This window comes from Branchiostoma floridae, chromosome 12 (assembly GCF_000003815.2).
Source record: "Branchiostoma floridae strain S238N-H82 chromosome 12, Bfl_VNyyK, whole genome shotgun sequence".
NCBI lineage: Eukaryota > Metazoa > Chordata > Leptocardii > Amphioxiformes > Branchiostomatidae > Branchiostoma > Branchiostoma floridae.
This window is the reverse complement of record NC_049990.1, coordinates 7,645,224-7,656,613: the sequence shown is the minus strand read 5'-3', so window position 1 is coordinate 7,656,613 and position 11,390 is coordinate 7,645,224. Positions and strand designations below refer to the sequence as shown.

The window sequence follows — 11,390 nt, the reverse complement described above, 5'->3', positions numbered from 1 at the left end:
TCTTTTCTTCTGGGGACAGTAATGTTTTTCACTGCTCCAACGGAAGATTTGCGTTATACTCATTCATTCCAAACTTTTATTCCTATTGCACTTAACAGATGTCTATTGTACTATCTTGTGATGTTTGTTGACCCCATACACATGTATCAACCTTCAATATAACATATAACTTTCATTGTATCTGAACATCATTTTGATATTTTAGGTATCCTGATAGTACTAGTAAGCGCAATGACGAAAATACTTTGAAAATTATGAAAGCATTCGTATTGTGTTTGATAATGTGTTGCTGTAGATTTTATATTTTCAATATAAATATCTAAATCAGTAGCAGTTGTCATGTCCGCAATATAAGACAACGAGACTCAAAAAAAATTGCGAAACTACGACTTGCGATACTCACTTTCACATCCTTTGCGACGGAAATTATTCTGACTTGTTCATCTATCCTTTGTTTTCGTTTGTTTGTTGCAAAGATATGTGTATTGAATCGATAGCCTGAACTTTTTTTTACTATTCTGATGACAATTACTAGAACTGGGTAGACAGTTTGGGGCGTACTCTGACTGTAGGAAAACTGATTAGAATAGCACAAGAACAAGGTCTCGTCAGAATTCTCGTAAAATCTCGGGAGATCTTGCCAGGGACAGTAGCGTACTAAGAGAATCGTTTAACTAGGTATCTACAAAACTAGAGTATAGAGGGCACAACATCGCATTAGCAGTGAACGATTTTACAGAAAAGTTTGTGTTCGTGGAATAATGTACTACTACTTCATCTGGCGCAACAGTTGTAGTTGAGCTGAAGTGCGCCCCCTGTGGTTCCGACGGGATTTGCAGCTCGGCAGGGTGGATTCAGGAAGTACTCGTTCGTCTCATCGGACATCGTTTAATTGACTCGCTCTAAACAAGAACACTTCATTCAAATACATCATGAACAGCGCTTGAAGTTAAAGTAGTGCAGTCATGGAATTGGTATACTTATAGTTGTCTATAAAGTTGGTTTTGAAACTTGGCCATCTCATATTCGTGTTTCATTCACTTCTGTAAGTATTCCATACATAATCCAAACATTTCTACATAAGTCTATCTACTACTAGTCAACAAGAGCGCTACATCTGTATAAGATGAGTGAATAGTTTTAAGCCTTTTCTTGCTGAACTTGGGGCTTTTCTAGGAGCATATGGGAAGACTTTGCGTACGAGAGTTCAAGTACATTGACATATTCCAACCAACCTTGTTGGTTGAGTTCGTCACAAAACAACACAATTTGACTTCAATTTGTGTAAGAATCATCCTTCATTAGATCCTCCTCACAAAAAATATACAGAAGATTCAGACTTTAGAATAGATAAAAGAATTTCAAGCAGTTATTAGTTGCAACGATTTTTCTTGAAAAAATGTCTACACTTTAAATACACCATGGGGATTTCTTGGTTGTCTCGAAACTTAGGGTTACAACCTGATGCTAGGATCAGAACGAATAAGGGTCGAATCTTTTGAATTCGATATAAAAATGTACTGAAAAGAATTCTATACAATCTGAAGATTGTTGATTGTTCTTTTTATCTGTAAAACTTTCCATAATTACAGCATGAGCAACGATTCTAACGATATTTTTCGTGGTTGTTTTCAAGTAATAATCTTTCTATGCAAAATGGAAAAGGGGTACATTTTTGTTCTGGAGATAAATTTAAACACACAAAAATGGGCTTAACCAAATTGCTCACTCCTTGACAAAGACTATAGTTAGACAGTCGACAATTTTTGTGTAGAAACAGTTCAACTTTGAACCAGAATGACTTCTACCAACACATATAAACTTTCAATTTTAGTATTTTTTGTTCTCTTGATTATCGTTCAGACAGATGCAGACTAGGATTAGCACACCAGTTTTAATCAGAATTAATCCACATGATAAACGATATGATAACGTTTTATATTAAACCCAGATTACCACGAAATTAGCACCGCCTAAACTTGCACATCCAACCATCTGTAAATTTCTACAACAACTACAAACTTCACGGACTGTGAAAAGACAGACTAGCAGTTACTTATAATGTCTCTGCTTTATAAAGACGGGTAATTTGTGGTATTTATAATTATGAAATGTTAATGATGTTCACTTTGAAAGATAATTTCCCCGAACGATAATAAAGGGTGTAGCGCGCGTGGATAGATGAGGGCGCAGAGCGGTAAACAAGAGGTAATTATGCACTCTGGGAAGCTTCGACGGAAGCACTGGTGCAAAACCAGGAAAGTCGCTTAAAATCAGGAAACAAACGATGTTTTGTGCAAGAAAATAACTATAAGATATAAACAAAAAACACTACAGTTACAGCATCTGTGTCTTCTATTCGAGAGTGAATCGAGTTTTGTGTGAACATGAAACAATATAGGATTCTCGAATATAATTAATGATAGGAATTAAAATGAGGAAACAAACGATGTTTTGTACAAAAATGACTACAAAATGTAAACAAAAAACACTAAAATAGCAGCATATGTGTTTTCTATTCGTGAGTGAATCGATTCTTTAGTTCTGTGTGAACTTGAACATATGACAATATAGGCTTCTCGAATATGATTAACGGATAGGAATTATAATATGATTCTAAAATATTCAAAGAAATGGCACGTACTAAACTGCTGTCGACAAATCGCTGACACATACATGGGTATAAAGCACTTTTTGAGGTTTTGTTAAATTGTTGTGTCAAAGGTTTCTTACTCGCTGTCCTTTTATATTTATTGATCACAGCAAACCCCTTTCCACAAACTAGAAAATATAATGTGATTCTCGTGAAAAAGTTCGGCATTTTTGGCTTCAAAAATTCTAGTCAACAAAAGTAGTCAACAAATGTAAGGAAAACAATTGCAATGGGCAACAATAGCGTATACGATATCATAGTTGTCTATAGGGCCTCCGTATCTAGCGCAAGCTGAGAGATAAGAGTAAAGAAGGGGCATTTGACAAAGTAGCGATCACTAGAGGATAGATAACTTTGAACTTGACGTTCTCATTTCTTATCTTAATCGCTGACGTCAAGAAGAACGGATAATTTAAGCTGCATACACGCGATTTGCATATTGCCATGCAGAACAATGCTTTTGAAAAGTCACTCTAATTCGGGCTTCTTTCTGGTATCAATTTTTAATAACTAACAAATCGACATTCTACTAGTACTAACTAGTCAAAACGTACCCGGTGAATCGCAAAACATATCTAAAGATGTAAAGATTTCTTTTCTCGTTTTTTTTTCCATTGTGTTGTGTTAAGATTATAAAAATCTATTACAGGGTTCGCTTCAGGCGAGTGAAAAAGCCCGTGCCTTGCATGTTAAACCAACCATTTGGTGAGACAAAGAGCTGTGCTGAGGAGAGATTCCTAACATATAATCTGTCTGATTAATAACATTCATGACTCTACCGCACGCTTTTAGTTTTTACATTAATTTCAAAAGGACAACGCAGGCACAAATGAAGATAGACGATTATCCTGGGACAAAAACTGCCTGTACAAAATGGTATTCCGGATGTGCTTCAATGGTGTCATTCACCCAAATATTTTCTATCAAATGTCTATATTTTGTTCCAATTCATTTATTCCTTTAGTTTGTTGAGTGTCAAAGAAAATATGTACGTTAGACTTTGAGTTACAATTTAGATGATATTAGAATGGTTGAAAACGCAATACTAAATGCGGTTTGCTCTCCAAGCTATGATCTGAGGCAATGCGAAAGAAAACTTTATAAATGATAGCACTTGAATCTTGTCAGGAAAGTTTTTCAAAAATGTTTTAATAAATGTAAGTAACCAGTGTGAATGGTATGTCTACAGCGTGTAGAGGCTGACAATGATGAAATGTACGTGAGTGGGGGGTTGGAATCAGCACAGCTAACACCGAGCGGGAATGCCCCCGGGGAAACTTGTCCCCTCTTGACTGTTATTGTTGATGACTTTTAATTCTATTATTTTCAATATTTCCAGTGTGTGATATATAGTGATAATGTCAAAAAATATTGCATCGGCGCATCTGGGAAGGCAGTGTTTCGTCATCAATCGGGGCATAATGAGTTTTGTGTCGAGCATCTGCCGGCACAGCATTTGTTTCACGGCGGTAAACAACAACTGTGTGTTAGTCAACTTTCAGGGAGACACTGGTAGGAACATGGCATCGTCACTATATAGTCACGATACCTGTGTGTTTTCAAACCAATAAATATAATATAATTACTTTTTGAAAATCAAAAATCAACATTAAAAGTAAAGTTCTTTATTTTCTATTTTCAACTGTGTGGTGAACTTTCATGGAGACACTGGTACTAGGCACAGGACTTTTCAATATCTAGGCTAAATACCTGTGTGTTTCTATAACAGTAATGATTATATATAGCTAAACGTACGTTTTGAAAATCGAAAATCAATATTAAAAGTACAGCTCTTTATTTCTGTTTTCAACTGTGTGCTGAGAAACTTTCACGGAGGCACTGGTAGAAAAAGGACTTGTTAACATCTATTCTATTTACAACAGTATGTTGATGAACGTTATCGAAAGCCATACTAGCAAAACAGGTTTTCAATATCTAAGCACAGCCCCAAGGCAGAAATCTACATGCTCTTTTGAAAAAGAGAAAGTATCATTGAAACTGCAATGTATTTCGTTTATTTCTTTTTCTGTTTTCAAGTTTGTGTTGATAAACTTTCCTCCTGGTTAAAGTAACCCATCTCACCTGATATCTTCCACATGACAAAAAGTGAATGGATTACAATATACTCTTGTTGCTTTCTGCACCTTAGATGTAACTACATCTGTATCTATATACTTATATTTCTATGTCTAAATCCATTGACTTAGACTATTTTTGTTATTCAATACCTAGGCACGATAAGAAGATCTGCGTTCTCATAACAAAAATAACTGAAACTACACACAATTTTTATTACAAATAAACACTGAAGGTAAAATGTAACTACAGATTTCTACCCGTGCGCATTGTTTCTAGTTTTCAACAGTAAAATTGCGAACTTTAAAAAAGGAATCGAATTATTCAGAATATACGATATGGTCCAACAGGGCTGTGAAGTAAGCTGGGGTTTCTAAAATCACAACTTTTTACTCTCAAAACTTGCGTCAATAGCCTGTACTTAACACTTCTTTGGGACGATTGCATAGCACACTATCGAATAAGGTGATATGCTCCAAGCAAAGGTTTCCATTCGGGGCTAATAGTGGTCTTTAGAGGGCACCAGGCAAAAAACGCGGCCTCAACTAGCCACCTGACCGAAACCTCTCTTTCGAGAATATAAGATCGAAATTGGTAGACTATCTTACTCAAACTTTAGAACTTTCGTATGGATATCATTATGCCACAACATATGCATCCATTGATACGCTTTGTCTTGCAGTGGGCGTTTTTATATTTGAAATGATTGATACAAACAAATGAAGGTTTGCCCTGTCCTCTCCTTGCCCCCAAGTTGTCACCCTACCACTCCCATTGTGCTCCCGGATCAGGAGGAGGTATACAAGTGACAGTTGGTACATACGCCGGGCTGGTCTATTGTACACACCTAATGACACGTCTCTTTTCTGCTATCTCAACTACTCTAGCTGCGAGAAGTGGACAGGGATGAGAAAAGAGCAAGAATACACACACATAGAGCACACTCGCTCACTGATACCGCGCGTTGAATGCTTCACAAAAAGACGTGTTTCGATTTTCCTTCAACACGAGTTGTGCTGAAAAGGTTGGGAGTGAAAATGCTTAATGAAACGGAAAGAGAGGCGATATCCATTTTGGTACTCAAGTATTATGTGTGGACAAAAGAGAGAAAGACTCGCTAATGGCCATTAATGTGAGGCATACGTCTGGACAAGATATTATACTGCAACATCCTCAGGGAAAGTCCATAAAGATAATAACTGTAAATCAACAATAGCAGTGAAAGAAAAAGGTAAAAATAATTCCTCTAGTTAATATTTACGGGAATACGAAAACTCAGCATGAAAATAGAGCAACTGAAAATGCGTAAAATTTTGAAGGTCTTGTCAAGTATGATTTTTGTGTGTTGTGATGTTTACGTATATTTGGAATAAATTGGTAGATAGATAGTGAAAAACAAAGATGAAAGCAAACAAGAACATGTCTCTGAAGATGCTGTATGAACAACGCATACCTTAAATTGTGTCAACAAATTTGCCACCAATTGTCGAACATAAATAATGCACAGATAATGCACAAGACAAGACGAACGTCGAAATAATTTTGTGCGAGAACAAAACGCGCTAACAGGTGACGGCCAAACAGAAATAGTGACCGAAACATTTATCGAACATCGTTGCCATAGCGACGGACAGTTCAAAAGAAAGGATGTCATAAGACCCAGAAAGGCCAATCTGTTCAAAGCATATCTCGTGTAACCTTTAGGGCTATATTAAGTCACCAAGGTCCGACTTAGAAATAGTTGGAATAAACCTGCAGAGAGAAATGTCACTATCAGACACCTTTCCTGAAGACCCGTGTCCACTTGATACGCCGTGACAGCCTAAAGTGGACAATAAAAGATGATTTCTCGTGGATATATTTGTCGTATCGCCCTCCCGTGGTCCCGGACATAGACTTGCTCTGTACGTCCTTTGTCCCCTAACGTTGTTTGAAAGTTGATGGCCGTCTCTCCTAGTCTTTGTGTTATTGTACAGATAGACTCCACCACATAATAGCTATTCACACAACTTAGGTACACTGTCTCGGACAAGCAGATTTGGGTTAATTCCTTCTTTATGTGTTTAGAAATAGTATCAGAGTGAATGGGAACATTTTTGGAGGCGGTCGTTTGTTGTGTAGTGTCGTCTGGTGGTATAGTATGCATGCCAGCTCGTTGGGGGCGTGGCTTAAATGGGTGAACTTTCACCCCTGTGTTCTCTCTTCTTCGCGGCATCTCTCTCTTGTCCCCTCCCATCGCCCGAGCACGCTCGACTTTGAGAGCTCAAACGAATTTCACGCGCGTTTTGCCAAAGATAGTCTGCCCTTCGGAGGAGCTTTTCCTCCCCGCCTGTGCCAGGAAGTGTAGTACACGAACAAGGCCGGGACACGGAGCGCTGATTTGTGTGCTCCAGGCAGCTGGTTGCCAAGTCGGGCTTGACTGTCAGTTTCGCTTAGTTCCCTCGTAAATCGAAGCGACACTCACACAATTGGCTCTAACCCCTGGGAATAGGGGCTGCAGGTGATAGAAATATGATAGTCTATAGGAATAAACAATTCTCCAGCCTAGTGAATGAATGAAATATGTTAGAATTCCGCGAACAATTTGGTGAAGGTTAGGAGGAGAATGTCGTCTGCGCCGCGCGTGTCCACTCACTTGGAAACGCCACGTTTTTGGCGGGCAGGCGCTCCACTCTACTGAGGAAAAACGCCTACTTAGAACGTCTAGAAGAAAGTTCTCAAGCTCTCTATTGTCAGCACATCAATAATCGCACTTCGGCCTTCTTTTCTTCTTGTTTTGTTTTCCTTTCAGAGTTGTCAGCTGCTAGCTGCACGCCTGATTTTGCGGGTTGTAGCGACTGGCGTCAGCCGGACTGGTCGTCTCCGTCCCAGCATTGTTCTGAGTCCGGACCTGAATATCATTACTGTCGGTCCAACTTTGTGACCATCTCGTCTTTATACCCGTTATGAATGTGCATGTGAAAGACGAACCTACCTTTCTGTACACGTGCCCTCCCATCACTTTTCTCTCCATTTATCCGCCATCATCGGAAACCTATAGATTTCTTGCCTCGAAGACTAGGAACGTCTCTAAAAACTGCCTTGACTCTTTAAGGCGCTGGTCTACATAACTTTCCGACCGCCTTCCGTTGCCCTCAGCGTCTGAAATGCCTAGGAAGTATGCACAAGACGTGGTTTTAAGGAGCCGAAAAGTCTGCTCCTATCTATATAAGAAAGACTGTGGCTTGCCGAGTCGAGACGAGGCCGTCATTAAAGTTTTCTCGGGGCGAAGTGGCGGGGAAGGCCGGAGCCTTGCCGGAACAGCTGCCGCATGCCAGGCCCCTCCGTCCGCCTCACATCCCCCGGGCGTCCTGTAGTCACGAAATATCAAACCTAGACTCCTCCGTCCCCTACCCAAGTCCACGGCTGGAAGCGACACGCAAAAGACAGTTGGGGGTGGGTGGGTGAGTGAAAGTTCACCAAGCGAATGTTTACTTTTGTGTTTTTTTTTGAAAAGTGAAAGTTGCTGAACCGGACAAGGGAGCCCGCTGAGAGCTGACCATTTATCAAGACGAACCCCGCCAGGGCGACGAAATTTCCTAGCGAGAACTGGAAACCTCGGGTCCAAGTTTGGAACACTTCTCTCCTCTCTCCCACAGAGACAATGTCCTGTATTACAATTTACAACCTTTCGTCAGAAAAACCATCACTCAGGGAGAAGGCTGGGGTTTCTGAGTCACAACCAACCAGTTCGTACTCTACAAACTTGCCGTAGGTGCCCTACTTTTGGACGGTGGCAAATCTCTGAGCTAGTTGGAACCTTTTTTTGTAACTATAGTATCAACTCGATGGTCAAAGTTGTTATTTTACCCAAACATTATCAGTTTGCTCTCCTGTGGATATGCTATGATATATGCACCCATTGATAGGTATGCTTTGTTTTTGCGGGGGACCTATCATATTAAGATTATTGATATAAACAAATGACAGTGATATTCAGATTAATAAACATGTTGGTCGTCTGCAATGATAATTAAAAAATATTCGTATCTTTTTTAATTTCCTCTAATCGAGATTGTCTGAACATTGAGTACGAGAAGATATTTGTTAACTATATTTTTAACTCGTTTGTTTCTTTTGGATATCATATCTAGAATACCCTCTGTTTATAGTTTATATACATACATTATCGCCTAAAGGCCGGAACCAGGCTAGTATGTACTGTTTACACTTAGGCGTTGCTATTGTCCAAGTCTACATAAACAATTACAAAACCATAAAAAATAGGTACTTTGTATCTCGATTGGTAAAAGGCACATCATACATTTTGCAAAATTTATGCTGGTTAAACTTTTCACATTATTTGTTTCATTTTCATCAAAACATAGGGTAGTCTGTATGTTATAAACATTGCCTTTTACAACTTAATGAGTTTGGAAAATAAGAAACACTTCATCAATTCAAATCTGTAGATTTGAATTGATGTTGTTCAGTTTGAACAGTTTAAGAGTTTGAATGGTTTATACAAGGACCCGTTCAAATAGTAATTGTTTGTTTGCATGTGTAAAGTTGCAAACTTTAGTTCATTGTGCTATGGACCTCCTATTACTATCACTCAGTCTCTTATTACAAGACTATCATATAACAAACGTTTCAAGTTGGGCAGTGCTGTTATTTCATCAACAAAACGTTCAACTCCCTCATCCTATGACAATTCTCATCTCTAGAATGCAATGAATATACAGTAAAGACTTATAAAACATATACACTGTAGCCACTTACTTTATGGTAACTTTGTTCAAACACTAGAGAAAGGCAAAAAAAGTGTTCTGGTACCGGCAAAGTACATTCATTGAAGCACAACAATACAACAAGTCAGATTTTCTCATTTGGTATTTTGATTTCTTTTTATAGAGTACACTCAAAACAGCGCAACGCCTTTGTTTTTCCAGATGGAAAATTTCAGTAAAGACATTGTAATACTGAATACATGAACAACCACTGTATTATTCTTAAACTATACTTTCCTAATTACAAGATATTCACTAGTTGCGGTACCGCTTAAAGTTTAGCAGACTTTTGTCATTTCTTCCGTTCGGCTTCTTGAGTCTTGTTTTGTTTCGTTTTCCCAAACTCAGCTATAGAGCTTGTATCAATTCTACACATTATGTTCCCGTGTTTGTTGCTTTTCTCATACAGTAATTTACAAAGTGACTGAGGAAAATTCCCTTTGGTTTAAGATTGCAGACTGAAGCCATGATTTGAATTCAGTTTCCTCCCTTGCGTATCCAGAGTTCAGCAAAGGTCACGTTAGAAATATGAGAACCGTGAAACGATAACCTCCATACACAAAGCCACAAAGAACCAAAGCTCCAAAATCTTAAAGAAGCAATTGTGTACTGAATTCTGAAACTTATACGGGTGGTCTACCAGTATGCTTAAGTTATAGACTTGTTTTTGTTTTAAAGGTTGGTTTGAGACTTAGATAACCTTAACTTGAAGTCAGGTAAGCTTTCATTTCAAGAACAAAACAACATCTGTTAGACTAGCATTAATATATCAAATAGAATAAATTCAAACTCTTCTCGTACACAGTGTACCAGATATTTCGGCGTTCTGGCGTTTTTGCGTTGGACATTTCAGTCCTACGCATAGAATAAGTTTCAATGTATGTAAAATTGTATATATAAGCTAATAAAACTAATTAGGACTTTAAATTATCTAACTGTATATACTTTGTCTGACCCTTGCCTCTTCCCTCATGACCTCAATGAAAAGCAGCCTGCTTTCCGATTTGAGCTTTCGTGAATAAATAAACAAATAGATAAAGGTTCAAAGTCAGATACTGTATACAATGTATGGGTAAATATGACATGCCTCGGGCTCCAAACGGAAGAATACTTCATTTTCTATCTGTTTATGACTAATGAATTTTTCTGATTTAGGTGTGCCGTGAGAGATCTTCAAATTTTGGAATTCATAAGTGACAGTTAACAAGGTATAACTGTACTATGAATTTGTTACAAAGTTTTCTTTTAGTCAATTTTAGCTTTCATGGTACGAGAAGTACGGAACCAGGTATCTAAGATTTAGAGCATGTGAATACATAAACACTACATGCACCTATCTTTACATTCACATCTACAATTTACGATAAAGTTTTCTATCTTTACTCAGTAACCAGTGGAATCAGTGAGAAACCATTAAATGTATGGTTTTGAAACGCTTTCTGCACTGAGTACCAAATGTCTGTTGATTGTATTGTACTTTATATACATTAGACCTTTTGTCAATGTAATGTCGATACTCTATTCTACAGGCGATAACTATGCTCTTATACGTTCGTATAAACGTACATATACTGATACATACGTATAAGCGATTCAATACATTTATCTATATATGAATGCATACATGCATACATACATACAGACGCACGTACACTGTGTGTGCATGTATAATAGGTATACATGCATACATGCATATACCTGTACATAGCTACACTTAATATGTATATATTCATACATATGCAATGACAGAAGCTCACAATGTCCAGTTTATTGCACGTGCTGACATGTGTAATTCTTATGTGTTTTTGAACAGGATGCTGAATTTAGCGAACATCTAAAGTACTACTGCTTTAAACATTAAAAAAAAAAATTTCAACTGTTATTTCATCATT

General features: G+C 37.9%; 1 long non-coding RNA gene across 1 annotated transcript in view; it reads right to left on the bottom strand.

Annotated features, from left to right (window-relative positions):
- The window catches only part of LOC118428233, a 25,690-nt gene extending 17,321 nt beyond the window's left edge, over window positions 1-8,369 (bottom strand). Inside the window, exon 1 of the long non-coding RNA XR_004832626.1 lies at window positions 7,704-8,369. This is a non-coding gene — a long non-coding RNA (uncharacterized LOC118428233). The remainder of the gene's footprint in view (window positions 1-7,703) is intronic.
- Between the last annotated feature and the right edge of the window lie 3,021 nt (window positions 8,370-11,390).